General features: G+C 42.0%; 1 protein-coding gene across 6 annotated transcripts in view; it reads right to left on the bottom strand.

Moving 5' to 3' along the window:
• The window catches only part of trappc11 (trafficking protein particle complex subunit 11), a 411,517-nt gene that overhangs the window by 18,208 nt on the left and 379,666 nt on the right, over positions 1-13,643 (bottom strand). The window lies entirely within an intron of this gene.

Genomic DNA, 13,643 nt, shown 5'->3' with positions numbered 1-13,643 from the left:
AATGTGATCATACAAAGGCTGTTTAAAAGTTTGTACAATCCAGTTTTATTTCCCCTTTATGTGCGGTCAAAATGCCATGGAAGCTAGCAGTTTCACACAAGTCATGTGTTAGTTAGGTACGTTAGCAAGTTAGCATCTGCTAATTGATGACACTGCCGTCCTTTATGTCGTAAAAAGTAAAGTCATTTTTATGGTGTTGGTCGGTTATTAACTCTTTCACTTAGGGGTGGCACGATACGGGTAAACCACGATTCGATACTGTGACAATATTTGACTCACGATATCGATAATATCACGACACACGATATCTACGATTTTTGATATATTGTCAAAAAAAATGTATGAATATATTACGATATGTGACTGAAAAAGCCAACAAATACCCATAAAAAGGAAAATGTCTAATTATGCATTTATTCAATGCCAAAACGTAAGATGTACAAAGTTCTGCATAGTGCCTCACTGCCTCTGAGCCTTTTAACTGTAAACATTGTAAAGTGAGACAAATTAAAGTGCATAAACATTTATAACATAACATTGCACAACTGGAGACATTACATCGGTATCTACCGTCAGTGTATCGATAATTTATTGCAACAGAGAGCGCAACAATATATTGCAATATCGATTTTTTCTCCCACCCCTACTTTCACTCCCAGCCATTTTCACAGAAGCAATCCCGTTTGCTCACGGCTGTTTTACTGGATTTTGACTGATTTTGCAAGATATATTATTAATGGCCAGCAAATGTCAAAAACTGATTTATGACCCCCTAGAACCAATCAGAAGCCGTTATTTTGAATTAAGCCCCGCCCACATCCCGCCCCCTAGCCAATCAGAAACCGTTATTTTGAATTAAGCCCCGCCCCCTTCCGCCTTCTCAACCAATCAGAAGCCGTTATTTTGAATTAAGCCCCTCCCCCTAACCAATCAGAAGCTGGGGACACCACCTGTCAAAATTTGACAGGTGCCCCGCCCCCCAACCAATCAGAAACCGTTATTTTGAATTAACCCCCCTCCCCCCTCCCCACCCCCTAACCAATCAGGAGTCGGAACAGCAACTGTCAAAATTTGATTGATGACCCCTACCCCCCTCCTGCACCCCCCAACGAACATATGTTTTCCGGTCCCCCCTCCCCTCCCACCCCTAGCCAATCAGGAGTCGGAACAGCAACTGTCAAAATTTGATTGATGACCCCTGCCCCCCTCCTGCATCCCCCAACGAACATATGTTTTCAGGTCCCCCCACCCCCCCTCCCTCCTGCCACACTCCAGTGAACAAATGTTTCCGGTCACCCCTCTCCCCTCACACCCCATCACCCCATCCCCTCCTATACCTCTCACCCCCAGTGCACATGTGCTTCCGGTGACCCCCCTACATCCGTGATTCAAGATTGTGACAGGAAGCACCCCGGCCCTCTCCCCCTTGCAAGACCCCCCATAGTTCTACCGTCTGCTAACCATAAATCGTTATCCTCTTGTTAAAAAACTTTTCATCATGTTGCAGGAAGGACCCCACCAGTTTTGAAGTCACGGAGGAAGCGCGCCCCTGCAATCATGAAAATTTTCACGCGAGTAGTGTTAAAGATCCCCCGTACCCACCCCTTTGAAGTAGAGGGCAGGAAGCGGTGGCCCCCCTACCAACATGGTCAAACTTCACACTAAGTCGGGCGATAGGATGCGCCCCACCGGCGCCTCTATCATGTGAATGTAAAATAGCGCGAGGCTCTCTTATTCGAGTTAAAGTGTTGTGATTAATAAAAAATGTTATCCATTTGCTTCTTGTTTTTTAAAATAAATAAAAGAAACTTACCGGTGTTTCAGGATGTGAAGTTGCGTCTTATTTTGACGGGTTTTCCTTTTTAAAAAAATAAATAAATAAAAAAAAAAAAAAAAAAAAAAAGGGGGTTGGTTTCTAACTGAAGGAGTTGGAGAGGGAAATACAGACGAAAAAATAAAACGATTATTCGTGCGTATAGGGTGGTTATTTAACCCATTTCTGAACCGCATCCCCTATTCGTCGGCTGCAGACGTGTGACAATGTAAAAAGGTAAAACCGACGGAGAGGAGTGACTCCCTCTCCCTGCGGTAAACGGCGCCATCTAAAGGTCAAAGGATGTTACTGCATATGATTAAGGGTTTTTCTTTTTTTTAAAAATAAATAAATAAAAATATATGGACGACGTAGCGGGGTTTGTTTCTAACTGAAGGAGCTGGAGAGGGAAATACAAACGAAAAAATAAAACGATCATTCGTACATATAGGGTTGTTATTTAACCAATTTCTGAAGACGTCTGATATTGTAAAAACGGTGGAGACGTATGACCGTCTCTCCCTGCGGTGAACGGCGCCATCTAAAGGTCAAAGGATGTTTGTGTCTTATTCTGACGGGTTTTCCTTTTTTTTTTTTTTTAAATAAATAAATAGATAAAAAATAAATGGACTGAACGGTGCCATCTAATGGTCAAAGGATGTGGATGGTAGGTATTAGAATGTGATAAGTTTGTCTGTATTTTTAATTTTAAATAGAGTGAGGCGTGAAATTAATCGGTTGATGTTTTGTGCGTTGTATTTGATAGCAATGTAATAAAGAAATTTTGGTAGGATGAACACAATAAAGTTAGTCTAATTTTGTCTACAAAAGTAAATTAGGGTATTAAAATGTTGATAATGAATGTAAAACCTAAAAATTTGATTCAAAGGTATTCAATTTGTAAATTATACATTTTGGATGACGGAACAATGTATGGCATTATAGTAGCCTTTAAATATTAAGTGGGGTTAATTTTAAATTTTTGGCGACAGCAGATCGAAACTAGCATCGTACTAAATCCCCCGCAGCCATCTTTTTAATGTTACTGAACACTGTCCCTATATTAAACCAAACTCAACTCATTTACGTTTCGGTTACAAATGATACGTTCTATTTTTATATGGTATCTATTACAAGACGGCGGATGCTAGAATTTGTACATTTTATATATACGTGATGTTTACAGGTATGCTTAGACGTGTATGTTTTTATTATTTTATGTTTATGATGTGTATAAGAGTACGCTGTTTGGGGAGGGACGGGAAAATTTGTTTACCTTTTTTTTTGTGTTTAAAAAAGATAATATTTGTACTAGTTTAAAAAAATACTGATTTCTGGAGAGAATATGTAATCACAAACTCAGGCAGGAACTGCATGTGGACATTATTGGTCAGACGTCTGCTTCTTTTTTAAAACAAAGAGAATTGAAAGTATGAAACTTTGAGTTTCTTGATACGTTAATAGATTTATACTCTACTTAACCCTTAATATTTAATCTTAAAGCCGATCTTTGCAACAATTTAACCAAAATCATCTTCTGATTAGTAGATTAACACCTTAGTCTCTTACAAAGGGTATTCCTGTAAGCCCTTGGCTAATAGTTTTTTAGAAAGGATCCACGGTTTGAATTTATGACACCATAGATGTATTTGTACATGAAGAAGGGTGTGTACACTTTTATTTTAGGGCTGTAGCAATTCAAAATGGAATTTTCCACATTTACCAGATTTTAAGACATACTTATATGTTATCCTAAATGTGATTCACTGTGCAAAATAATAATACTAATGACACTAAATCACGAAAATACAAATAATTCCTACAAAACAAAAGAGGAACCTCACGGCAAGGCGTTGCTCACGTTCTAGTTGTAAACCTGCTTTGGGCATATACATTTTCTACAAATGTACCACTGAGAATATTTACGAGCTTGTAAATAAAATACTAAAGGGTTACCAACATGAAAAATTAAATTCTTGGAGCTTTTAGCTGTGTTAAAATGCTCTTACTTCACCAAATACATGACCGAATTGGAGTTTTCCTCCATTCTCCCCTCTCTGAGAAATTCTGCTCTACAAAACACCACGAGCTTGTAAATAAAATACTAAAGGGTTACCAACATGAAAAATTAAATTCTTGGAGCTTTTAGCTGTGTTAAAATGCTCTTACTTCACCAAATACATGACCGAATTGGAGTTTTCCTCCATTCTCCCTTCTCGGAGAAATTCTGCTCTACAAAACACCAGCCCCACCCAACCTGAGAAAACAAGCTGTTGGCGGTCTTTGACATCATAAGGTTACCCTCTCTCACGTTTTTGTTGTACGTCTAGCTATATATTTTATGTTTTTGAGCTGTTGTATATAAGATTGCGTTGTACATAAGAATTTTACCCTCTCTTACGTTTTTGATGCGTTACAAAACTAATAAATGTACTGATTTTTTTTAAAAAAAGGATTAGGCTTAGAGAAGGTGTTGGTGGCACTCTCATGAGCAGAGCACCGTTCAGTCCATTTATTTATTTTTATTTATTTATTTTTTTTAAAAAAAAGGAAAACCCGTCAGAATAAGACACAAACATCCTTTGACCTTTAGATGGCGCCGGGCACCGCAGGGAGAGACGGTCATACGTCTCCACCGTTTTTACAATATCAGACGTCTTCAGAAATTGGTTAAATAACAACCCTATACGTACGAATAATCGTTTTATTTTTTCGTTTGTATTTCCCTCTCCAGCTCCTTCAGTTAGAAACAAACCCCGCTACGTCGTCCGTATATTTTTATTTATTTATAAAAAAAAAAGAAAAACCCTTAATCATATGCAGTAACATCCTTTGACCTTTAGATGGCGCCGTTTACCGCAGGGAGAGGGAGTCACTCCTCTCCGTCGGTTTTACCTTTTTACATTGTCACACGTCTTCAGCCGACGAATAGGGGATGCGGTTCAGAAATGGGTTAAATAACCACCCTATACGCACGAATAATCGTTTTATTTTTTCGTCTGTATTTCCCTCTCCAACTCCTTCAGTTAGAACCAACCCCCTTTTTTTTTTTTTTTTTTTATTTATTTTTATTTTTATTTTTTTTTTAAATGGAAAACCCGTCAAAATAAGACGCAACTTCACATCCTGAAACACCGGTAAGTTTCTTTTATTTATTTAAAAAAACAAGAAACAAATGGATAACATTTTTTATTAATCACAACACTTTAACTCGAATAAGAGAGCCTCACGCTATTTTACATTCACATGATAGAGGCGCCGGTGGGGCGCATCCTATCGCCCGACTTAGTGTGGTTTGACCATGTTGGTAGGGGGGCCACTGCTTCCTGCCCTCTACTTCAAAGGGGTGGGTACGGGGGATCTTTAACACTACTCGCGTGAAAATTTTCATGATTGCAGGGGCGCGCTTCCTCCGTGACTTCAAAACTGGTGGGGTCCTTCCTGCAACATGATGAAAAGTTTTTTAACAAGAGGATAACGATTTATGGTTAGCAGACGGTAGAACTATGGGGGGTCTTGCAAGGGGGAGAGGGCCGGGGTGCTTCCTGTCACAATCTTGAATCACGGGTGTAGGGGGGTCACCGGAAGCACATGTGCACTGGGGGTGAGAGGTACAGGAGGGGATGGGGTGATGGGGTGTGAGGGGAGAGGGGTGACCGGAAACATTTGTTCACTGGAGTGTGGCAGGAGGGAGGGGGGGTGGGGGGACCTGAAAACATATGTTCGTTGGGGGGTGCAGGAGGGGGGCAGGGGTCATCAATCAAATTTTGACAGTTGCTGTTCCGACTCCTGATTGGCTAGGGGTGGGAGGGGAGGGGGGACCGGAAAACATATGTTCGTTGGGGGGTGCAGGAGGGGGGTAGGGGTCATCAATCAAATTTTGACAGTTGCTGTTCCGACTCCTGATTGGTTAGGGGTGGGAGGGGAGGGGGGGACCGGAAAACATATGTTCGTTGGGGGTGCTGGAGGGGGGGGTAGGGGTCATCAATCAAATTTTGACAGTTGCTGTTCCGACTCCTGATTGGTTAGGGGGTGGGGAGGGGGGCGTGGGGTTAATTCAAAATAACGGTTTCTGAATGGTTGGGGGGCGGGGCACCTGTCAAATTTTGACAGGTGGTGTCCCCAGCTTCTGATTGGTTAGGGAGAGGGGCTTAATTCAAAATAACGGCTTCTGATTGGTTGAGAAGGCGGAAGGGGGCGGGGCTTAATTCAAAATAACGGTTTCTGATTGGCTAGGGGGCGGGGATGTGGGCGGGGCTTAATTCAAAATAACGGCTTCTGATTGGTTCGGGGGTCATAAATCAGTTTTTGACATTTGCTGGCCTTTAATAATATATTGCAAGGCCCACAGAATATTGTGTTCTATTGCTATAAAAGCATGAAACCTATCAAAAGAAAGATTAAAGTCTCTTCTTTCATCAGGAAAAAAAGGTATGTTTCTATCTGTTTCCATTTTGCAGCAATTAGCATTAGAAGAGAGCTAAGTTTCATCAGTTTTCACAAATCTATTTAAAATTGTAAGTAATTGAGCTTTTTTTCTACATAGCCCTGGTTGATCTCCTTTGCTCTGCTGCCACCTGCTGGCCGTTTGTTTAATAACTACCATTTCTGCAACCGTTCTTTGCAGTTGAGGGGCTGCATCAAAGCCTTGTGTATGCTCTAGCATAAAAAAAAAACACACACACACAAAAAAACGTATAAATACGTCTTTGGGACACTTAAAACATTAAAAAAAGAACGTATTTACCTGTTATTGGGAGCAAATGAGTTAAGTTCAACTATGTAATATCTATTGAACTGTAGCAGCACAAACAAAACAGATTATCTACCACTCATTTTGTGTGTGGTAGGAGGCTGCGTCAGGCAAGTTAGCGCCAGCTGATTCAGCCACCATGTACACAGTGCCCGATCACGTCTTTCGCCTTCATTTAATAACTATACAATCAAGCTAGATCTACACGACTGATTCATTAATTGACTCACCTGCCTACACAAGCAATGAGGAGAATCTATGCATTGGTTGCTCTTTTAGTAGCCTGGAGAATGCTCAATCCTTTTTTGCCTCTTCTCGTTGTGGCAGCGGGTCCACAACAGCTGTCTATCATTGTTAAAATGTGGCATTTGTCGTTTACTCAAAGTGGACGACACGTTTTTTATACTGCCAAAATGGCTGCGCGAAACGCCCATTTTGGGATGTGTGACATCAAATTCCGGATCTTTATTAGTCTTTGTGTTGATTGGATCCTTATTTAGCAGAGATGGGCACGACAATTAATTTTTTTTTTTTTTGTGTGTGTGCGTTTGTGTGCGTGTGCGTGCGTTTGTGTGCGTGCGTTTGCGTGCGCGTGCGCGCAAATACATATGAATTTATACTCATTAATTCACCTTAAACCTCATAAAAATCCCATTACTCTTCACCTTAACCAGGTACTTAAGAGTCTCGCCAGACTCGTGAGGTTCAAATGGTCAGGAGACCAGAGAAAAGGTCAGAAAAGATAAAAAGAAAAGAAAGATAAATCAAAGTGAAATCCAGCACCGACCAAACACTTCCTGCCTTCCCCATGGTTACAAAATCAAAGTCTTACACGCCAACCCCAGAAGCCTCTAAATTCCAACAAATTAACGAGATCTCAAGAGACCAGAGGAAAAACTAAAGAGAGGAAGGAGGGAAGGATCGATGAGGCAGAGTGAGATCCATAGAAACCAGTACATCCAGTCCATCAAATTGAAATCCAGCACCAACAAAACACCTCCTGCGTGGTTACAAAACCAGAGTCTTATGCCAACCCCAGAAACATCAAACTTCCAATAAATTGAGGAGCTCTCAAGTGACCAGAGGAAAAACTAAAGAGAGGAAGGAGGGAAGGATAGATAAAGCAAAGTGAGATCCACAGACACCAGCACCCACTGATTCAACGAGCAGTGGGAGGGAGAGGTGAATTCTGTTTGAGTTTCAGTAGATGCTGGTGTGATGGATCTGGCATGTATAAGGACCGCCACCAAGGAAAGAAGCCGTCAACCGCGGCCCAGCAAAGCGAGCACCGTCCCCCCGGAATACCCCAGGCTGCGGCAGCACCAAGGCCACCCCCACGCCACCCGGGCGGACACCGGTCGGCGAGCCGACCCAGACGCCCGGAACACACCCGCCCCCGCCCCGGCCCACACCCCCGAGCCCAAGGCCGCAGAACGAGGCCCGGCGGGCCCCCACAGCGCCCCACCGATCCCCAGCCCCCGCCCCCCCACGACCACCCCGCACCCCACCCAAACCCGCGACCCACCACGACCTAGCCCCCGCCACCCCACGCCCCCCAAACCCCCGACTCTCCAGATGGCACGTTGTTTATTTTGGAACACTACGAGCTTTACCTTGCTTTCTTGATAGGAATTTCACATTGCTCGGCAAAAAAACACCGCCATTCTACGTCACCATGCACGAATGCGTTGCGATGTAAATAACAATGTCGTCGCACGCCCAAATAATGTTTCTACAAAATGTATTAAAACGTAAACTATTTTTGAAAAATTAGTCTCATACCTATGTAGTAACAACCAAATAAATAATATAGAGCTAACTTGTCATGACAGTCGGGGTTCCTTTTAAGATACAGAAATTTATGGTGTAACTTGAAAGAACAAATGTTCCTGCTAAAACTTGCGTGTAAATATGTATTTGAGAATGTAAATGAATTTTGAGAATGTTTTTGTAAATGTGAGAGCAAATGGGGGTGTTGAGTAATGCTCTTAATTATTGATGGGGGCAATCTGTACTGATTGGGACCACCTGTGGAGTGGGCGTGTCCCAGTTTAATAAACTGGCTCTCCTGCACGCAGGTGCCCCTGTTGCAGTGTAGGTGCTATGAGCAGAAAACACCTCTTTGTCCTTTTCTCCCATGTTTTTTTTCCGATGCATGCAGTCGTTGCAGAGTTTGCAACGAGTCGCCACTGTGAAATGCCGACCTGCTAACAGGTTATGGGCCCAGTGAAACTCTGAGACGGCTTTAAAGTGTGTTCCCACTGGTGTACTGGTGAAGATAGCACACTATCAGCCACACTGACAGCATCATGAGTGGACGAGCCGTGGACAAAGGCAACCGCTGGTCGCGTCTCCTGTTTGATGGGGACGAAAGTAATTCTGAACTATGGGAGGCGAAATTTTTGGGCCACCTTCGTTTGCAAGGTTTGAAGGACACGATTTTGACAGAGCCCACCAGTGATAAGGCAGAAGAGCTGCTCGATGATGAAAGAAAGAACGCGGAGGTATACGCGGAACTCATCTAGTTTTTGGACGACAAGAGTTTATCGCTGGTGATGCGGGAGGCCGCCGATGACGGGCGGGCAGCCCTAGAAATCCTAAACTAGAAAGAAACCACTATCAAGGTAAAGGAAAGCCACACATCATAAGCTTTTATACTGAATTGACCTCACTTCAAAAGTCAGAAAGTGAGTGTGTGACTGACTACGTGATCCGGGCAGAGACCGCTATTACAGCGCTGAGAAACGCTGGTGAGACATTGAGTGATGGCCTATTGGTGGTGATGGTGCTGAAAGGCTTGCCAGAATCTTTCAAACCATTCACGATCCACGTTGCACAACGTGATGAGGCGATGTCTTTTGCCAAGTTTAAAACAAAACTGCGCAGCTACGAGGACACGGAGAAGATGCGCGCTGCAGGAGCGGATGACAGCGTCATGCGAGTGCGGCAGCAGAAAGAGAAGCCTGCCAGCGCAGGTGACCGGGGAGCCGCAAGGGCCACAGCAGAGGGGGTGTGCTTTCAATGTGGCCTGAAGGGACACCTGGCCAGAACCTGCCAGCGCAGACTGTGGTGCAGCTAGTGCGAGAGTTCCACCCACCACGACAACACCTGCAGACCAAGACAAAGAATATGCTTTTCGTGTGAGCGAAGGAGCAACAGGAGTCGACGTGAAAGGCCTGATGGTTGACTGCGGGACAACCTCGCACATTGTCACCGACCTGGCAAAGTTCAAGAGGTTCGATGACTCATTCCAGGCAAAGTTGCACTGCGTCGAGCTGGCTGACGGAACGTGATGCAAGGGCGTGGCCGAGCGCCGAGGTGAGGCGCAAGTGAGTCTGATTGACAGCAAAGGAAGACGCATCAACGCAACGCTGAGAAAGGCGCTGTACGTTCCATCCTACCCACAAGACATTTTTTCCGTGAAAGCAGCAACTGCCAGCGGAGCAACTGTGATCTTCAAAGAAGGGAAGAACGTGCTGATCCACAAAGATGGTTCCAAATTCAATATTCACGTTCATGATAGACTTTTTGCATACAGTCATTAATGATGACATAAAAGTTGATAATGAATGTAAGGGGTATCATGATATGCAAAAGTGGCATGAAATTTTGGGGCACTGCAATTACAATGACATTCAGAAGTTACCAGATGTAGTTGATGGCATGAAAAAGAAGGGATCAACAAATAAACCTCCATATTGCAAAGTGTGCATTCAAGGAACGTTTTATCAGACCAGGAACAGGGACCCCGATGTGAGGGCCAAAACTCCGCTAGAGCTAGTACACACAGATTTGGCAAGCCCAATCCACCCAGAGTCTAGAAATGGGCACAAATATGTACTTTCATTTACTGATGATTTTTCCAGTACAGTATTTGTGTATTTTCTAAAGAATAAAAGTGACACAACGCTAGCTATAGAGAAGTTTTGGGCTGATATAGCCCCATATGGCAAAGTAAAATGCTTCAGATCAGATAATACCGAATTCACAGCACGTAATTACCAGACTTTGCTCGCTAAAAATGTGATTAAACATCAAACATCAGCTCCATATTCACCCCACCAAAACGGCACTGTTGAGCGCAATTGGCGTGCACTTTTTGATATGGCAAGGTGCATGCTTATTGAAAGTAGACTTCCTGACACGACGTGAAGAGGTAGGACTCAGACACAGATGGTAAGTTGGCCAACAAGGCTGCAGTTTTAATGACAGGAAACTCAAAACGCCTCTTAAAGAGGGAAAAAACGCTGAACATAAAGAGCTCCAAACTGGAGATGAAAACAGGGCACTCAAAAAAGGGGACAACAAAAGGCGCTCCGCTAGGGAGGAAAAAGAGGGGCAAACTCAGGACGCAAGGCAAGGCAAGGCAAATACAAGGACTGTGGATAGAGAACTGTGAGGGCGCTTCCATGCACGGGTTGTGACACTTCGGCAAACTGCAGGTGGTGGCTGATGGCTTTTATTGGCGGGGTGATTGGTGGCAGGTGGAAACAATCATGGGCGTGGACCGGTGATGAGCTGAGCAGAAGGAAGGGTAAGTGACCTGAGGTGAGAAGGGAGTTGGTGATTTCAAAATAAACAGGAAACATGAGTGCAAAAATAAAAGCATGACCAGCGTGGCGGCGTGACACTTCCAAAACAACTGTGGCCCTATGCAGTCCAGGCTGCAGCTGTAATTAGGAACAGGTGTTTCAATAAACGCACAGGGCAGACACCCTTCCAGGCGTTAACAGGAAGACGACCCAACCTGTCTAAAATGCAGAAATTTGGGTCCGAATGTTTTGCCTACAAAAAAGAGAAAAGAAAACTTGATCCAAGATGTGAAAAAGGTGTTTTTATCGGATACGACAAAAATAGTCCTGCATACAGTCTATTTCCCTGACAGCAAGAAAGTACAGAAGCACAGATTGTTGAAGTTCGTGACAAAATCTAATATGGAACAACAAACAGAATTTACACCTGAGGATGATGACGTCTCACAGCATAGATCAGGGGTGTTCAAACTTTTTTTATTTGAGGGCCACATACAGAAAATCAGAAGGATGCATGGGCCACATAATGTTATGAAGAGAAATTGTGTTTAGTCCTAAAAATTGTACAAATAATTTAGTTGTGCTTTTGCATATTTAGTTATATATATATTTTAGTTATATAGTTATTTATATATTTTATTTATATATTTAGTTTAAGTTAAGTTTTGTTTTTTTAAATTTAGTTAGTTTTAATTATTTTTCAGGGTGGTTCTGTTAGTTTTTTTTATTAGTTTTAGTTCTTTAATAAATGCTTAGCTTTAGTTTAGTTATTTTCAGTATTTTTTAAATGTGTATTACTCGTGTGCAACATTTAAAAAACACAATGGGCGCGACGTCATTATTCCAGTTTACATCAAAATAATTATACTAAAAGTCACATTTAAAATCAACCCCAAAGGCTCATGCATTAAATTAATTACCAAAGACTAAAACAAAGGACTTTTTTGCTATAATTACAGTATTATTTTAGTTAGTTTTGTAAACATAAAATGTAGTTTCAGTTAGTTTTCGTTTTTAAAAAAGCATCTTCGTTTTTTTGTTTTTTTGTAAACTTTATCTTTATTAGTTTTTTCAGGAACAATAATCAACTGTAATTTACAAAAATCAGGGGACCGACATAACAATCAGGGAAAGCAGGGGGGAACAAAAAAAAAAAAAAAGGACGGGCGGGGGGATTAAGACATCGAGCAATATAATCCAAAATCCTTATCACCAATAGTCTATAATATTCACAATTTGAGTAGTCACTCATCAACAAAAGATATCCATTTTTTCCAATATTTTTTACATTTGACAGTGCAATGTCTGAGAGAGAAAGTCAACTGTTCCATTGTGTAAATGTCTCGCATAATGTCCATCCAGTCTGTTATGGTTGGCGGTTCCTCTTTCAACCATTTCCGAGTAATGGCCTTTTTACTTGCAGCCTGTAATATACGTAATAGCTACTTGTCTTCTTTCTGTAACTCAGTTGGGATGTTGCCCAGATAAAATAATCTAAAGTCCCCGTCCAGTCTTAGCCCCAAGCGTTGATTGGCCGTTTCAATCACTTTGGCCCAGTAAGGTGTAATTTTAGTACACTCCCAGAATATGTGAAAGTGACCCGCTGACATTGTCCCACAGTTTCTCCAACATTTGCCATATTCTGGATTTTTACTTTGAAGTTCCTTTACTCGTGGAGTGATAAAGAAACGCATGATATTTTTCCATATAAATTCCTTCCACTGATCGGAACTTGAAGTGGTTGCAATAGTTGCACAAATATTTGACCAATCATCTTGTGACAATTCCATTCCAGTTTCTTTTTCCCATCTATGCTTAATTTATATAGTAGACAGTTTCTTTTTCATTTGTAATGCTGTGTAAATTTTTGAGACCTGTTTTTTGGATAACGTTCCTTTACTTGCACTAATACATGTTATTATTAATAGATTACTGTGCCTCGTTTTGGAGACAATGTTTGCGTTATAATAATGTCTTAACTGTAAGTATCTAAAAAAGTCCCCTTTTCCTAAATCATACTTTTCTGATAATTGTTGAAATGTACCAAGACCGTCCTCTGATGTTATTCCCCAAAAAGCGGTTATACCACTGCTGCACCATTGTTTAAATCTGCCATCAAGTTTTGCTGGGACAAAGTTGGAATCATATGCTGGCCAACGCAAAATTCTTGCATCAAGTTCTGTTGTCTTATCATTAAGTTCCTTAAGCCAGATATTCAGTGGGGTTCTCATCCAAATAGACATTTTGTTTGAAAGTGTCCGTAATAGTTGCATGTCCCCCAGTACAGACGCAAGAGGAGCATGGATCGCCGATTGGTCGATTTCCTTCCACTTAGCGTCACAAGTAGGGTCGCACCAGGCGACCAAACCTCTCAATTGTGCTGCTTTATAATAACTTTCTAAACAAGGAAGAGCCATACCACCTTCATTTTTGGGTAACTGCAATGTCTCAAATCGTATTCTTGTTTTTTTCTGACCCCAAACAAAACCAGAAATTATTCTATTCCATTCAGAAAATTGCTTAGAGAGCACTTCCACAGGCAAAG

The sequence above is a fragment of the Festucalex cinctus genome, chromosome 9 (assembly GCF_051991245.1).
Source record: "Festucalex cinctus isolate MCC-2025b chromosome 9, RoL_Fcin_1.0, whole genome shotgun sequence".
Lineage (NCBI taxonomy): Eukaryota > Metazoa > Chordata > Actinopteri > Syngnathiformes > Syngnathidae > Festucalex > Festucalex cinctus.
Note: the sequence above shows the minus strand (reverse complement) of the source record. Positions and strands in the feature narration are given on the sequence as shown.